This window comes from Hypomesus nipponensis, chromosome 12 (assembly GCF_054491055.1).
Source record: "Hypomesus nipponensis isolate SF chromosome 12, ASM5449105v1, whole genome shotgun sequence".
Classification (NCBI taxonomy): Eukaryota; Metazoa; Chordata; class Actinopteri; order Osmeriformes; family Osmeridae; genus Hypomesus; species Hypomesus nipponensis.
The window spans coordinates 16755001-16757500 of record NC_140372.1 but is presented as its reverse complement, the minus strand read 5'-3'; the positions used below and the strand labels follow the sequence as shown (position 1 = coordinate 16757500).

General features: G+C 46.9%; 9 non-coding genes across 9 annotated transcripts in view; all 9 read left to right on the top strand.

Moving 5' to 3' along the window:
• LOC146264317 (5S ribosomal RNA) overlaps positions 1-11 on the top strand; it is a 119-nt gene extending 108 nt beyond the window's left edge. The window contains exon 1 of the ribosomal RNA XR_014725902.1: positions 1-11. This exon is cut by the window's left edge and continues 108 nt beyond it. This is a non-coding gene — a ribosomal RNA (5S ribosomal RNA).
• A 184-nt stretch (positions 12-195) lies between these two features.
• Positions 196-314, top strand: LOC146264316 (5S ribosomal RNA). Its single transcript, XR_014729084.1, has one exon. It is a non-coding gene; the product is annotated as a 5S ribosomal RNA (ribosomal RNA).
• Positions 315-490: 176 nt separating this feature from the next.
• Positions 491-609, top strand: LOC146264315 (5S ribosomal RNA). The gene has a single exon (XR_014727987.1). It is a non-coding gene; the product is annotated as a 5S ribosomal RNA (ribosomal RNA).
• Positions 610-785: 176 nt separating this feature from the next.
• LOC146264314 (5S ribosomal RNA) lies at positions 786-904 on the top strand. The gene has a single exon (XR_014728188.1). It is a non-coding gene; the product is annotated as a 5S ribosomal RNA (ribosomal RNA).
• Positions 905-1086: 182 nt separating this feature from the next.
• Positions 1087-1205, top strand: LOC146264313 (5S ribosomal RNA). Its single transcript, XR_014725901.1, has one exon. It is a non-coding gene; the product is annotated as a 5S ribosomal RNA (ribosomal RNA).
• A 174-nt stretch (positions 1206-1379) lies between these two features.
• LOC146264312 (5S ribosomal RNA) lies at positions 1380-1498 on the top strand. Its single transcript, XR_014725900.1, has one exon. It is a non-coding gene; the product is annotated as a 5S ribosomal RNA (ribosomal RNA).
• Positions 1499-1680: 182 nt separating this feature from the next.
• On the top strand, positions 1681-1799 carry LOC146264311 (5S ribosomal RNA). Its single transcript, XR_014728861.1, has one exon. It is a non-coding gene; the product is annotated as a 5S ribosomal RNA (ribosomal RNA).
• Positions 1800-1975: 176 nt separating this feature from the next.
• On the top strand, positions 1976-2094 carry LOC146264310 (5S ribosomal RNA). Its single transcript, XR_014725899.1, has one exon. It is a non-coding gene; the product is annotated as a 5S ribosomal RNA (ribosomal RNA).
• Positions 2095-2264: 170 nt separating this feature from the next.
• On the top strand, positions 2265-2383 carry LOC146264309 (5S ribosomal RNA). Its single transcript, XR_014725898.1, has one exon. It is a non-coding gene; the product is annotated as a 5S ribosomal RNA (ribosomal RNA).
• Positions 2384-2500: the final 117 nt, after the last annotated feature.

The following is a 2500-nucleotide window of genomic DNA, read 5'->3' as shown; positions in this document are numbered from 1 at the left end:
TGCTGTATGCTCTTTTGCTCATTCACTTAGAAACTGACATCTTGCAATATGCACAAGTAGTCCTTCATGAAAGGGGCTGGAAGCTGTTTTCATTTTGACACGAGAGAGAGAGAGAGAGAGAGAGAGAGAGACTACCTTGCATTGTCAATTGCTAAATCTGTATATGGATAAGTAGCCTTTGGTTGTCAACTTATTTGGTACGGCCATACCAGCCTGGCAACGCCCGATCTCGTCTGATCTCGGAAGCTAAGCAGGGTCGGGCCTGGTTAGTACTTGGATGGGAGACCGCCTGGGAATACCAGGTGCTGTATGCTCTTTTGCTCATTCACTTAGAAACTGAAATCTTGCAATATGCACAAGTAGTCCTTCATGAAAGGGGCTGGAAGCTGTTTTCATTTTGACACGAGAGAGAGAGAGAGAGAGAGACTACCTTGCATTGTCAATTGCTAAATCTGTATATGGATAAGTAGCCTATGGTTGTCAACTTATTTCGTACGGCCATACCAGCCTGGCCACGCCCGATCTCGTCTGATCTCGGAAGCTAAGCAGGGTCGGGCCTGGTTAGTACTTGGATGGGAGACCGCCTGGGAATACCAGGTGCTGTATGCTCTTTTGCTCATTCACTTAGAAACTGACATCTTGCAATATGCACAAGTAGTCCTTCATGAAAGGGGCTGGAAGCTGTTTTCATTTTGACACGAGAGAGAGAGAGAGAGAGAGACTACCTTGCATTGTCAATTGCTAAATCTGTATATGGATAAGTAGCCTATGGTTGTCAACTTATTTTGTACGGCCATACCAGCCTGGCAACGCCCGATCTCGTCTGATCTCGGAAGCTAAGCAGGGTCGGGCCTGGTTAGTACTTGGATGGGAGACCGCCTGGGAATACCAGGTGCTGTATGCTCTTTTGCTCATTCACTTAGAAACTGACATCTTGCAATATGCACAAGTAGTCCTTCATGAAAGGGGCTGGAAGCTGTTTTCATTTTGACACGAGAGAGAGAGAGAGAGAGAGAGAGAGACTACCTTGCATTGTCAATTGCTAAATCTGTATATGGATAAGTAGCCTATGGTTGTCAACTTATCTCGTACGGCCATACCAGCCTGGCAACGCCCGATCTCGTCTGATCTCGGAAGCTAAGCAGGGTCGGGCCTGGTTAGTACTTGGATGGGAGACCGCCTGGGAATACCAGGTGCTGTATGCTCTTTTGCTCATTCACTTAGAAACTGAAATCTTGCAATATGCACAAGTAGTCCTTCATGAAAGGGGCTGGAAGCTGTTTTCATTTTGACACGAGAGAGAGAGAGAGAGAGACCACCTTGCATTGTCAATTGCTAAATCTGTATATGGATAAGTAGCCTATGGTTGTCAACTTATTTCGTACGGCCATACCAGCCTGGCAACGCCCGATCTCGTCTGATCTCGGAAGCTAAGCAGGGTCGGGCCTGGTTAGTACTTGGATGGGAGACCGCCTGGGAATACCAGGTGCTGTATGCTCTTTTGCTCATTCACTTAGAAACTGACATCTTGCAATATGCACAAGTAGTCCTTCATGAAAGGGGCTGGAAGCTGTTTTCATTTTGACACGAGAGAGAGAGAGAGAGAGAGAGAGAGACTACCTTGCATTGTCAATTGCTAAATCTGTATATGGATAAGTAGCCTATGGTTGTCAACTTATTTAGTACGGCCATACCAGCCTGGCAACGCCCGATCTCGTCTGATCTCGGAAGCTAAGCAGGGTCGGGCCTGGTTAGTACTTGGATGGGAGACCGCCTGGGAATACCAGGTGCTGTATGCTCTTTTGCTCATTCACTTAGAAACTGACATCTTGCAATATGCACAAGTAGTCCTTCATGAAAGGGGCTGGAAGCTGTTTTCATTTTGACACGAGAGAGAGAGAGAGAGAGAGACTACCTTGCATTGTCAATTGCAAAATCTGTATATGGATAAGTAGCCTATGGTTGTCAACTTATTTCGTACGGCCATACCAGCCTGGCAACGCCCGATCTCGTCTGATCTCGGAAGCTAAGCAGGGTCGGGCCTGGTTAGTACTTGGATGGGAGACCGCCTGGGAATACCAGGTGCTGTATGCTCTTTTGCTCATTCACTTAGAAACTGAAATCTTGCAATATGCACAAGTAGTCCTTCATGAAAGGGGCTGGAAGCTGTTTTCATTTTGACACGAGAGAGAGAGAGAGACCACCTTGCATTGTCAATTGCTAAATCTGTATATGGATAAGTAGCCTATGGTTGTCAACTTATTTCGTACGGCCATACCAGCCTGGCAACGCCCGATCTCGTCTGATCTCGGAAGCTAAGCAGGGTCGGGCCTGGTTAGTACTTGGATGGGAGACCGCCTGGGAATACCAGGTGCTGTATGCTCTTTTGCTCATTCACTTAGAAACTGACATCTTGCAATATGCACAAGTAGTCCTTCATGAAAGGGGCTGGAAGCTGTTTTCATTTTGACACGAGAGAGAGAGAGAGAGAGAGAGAGAG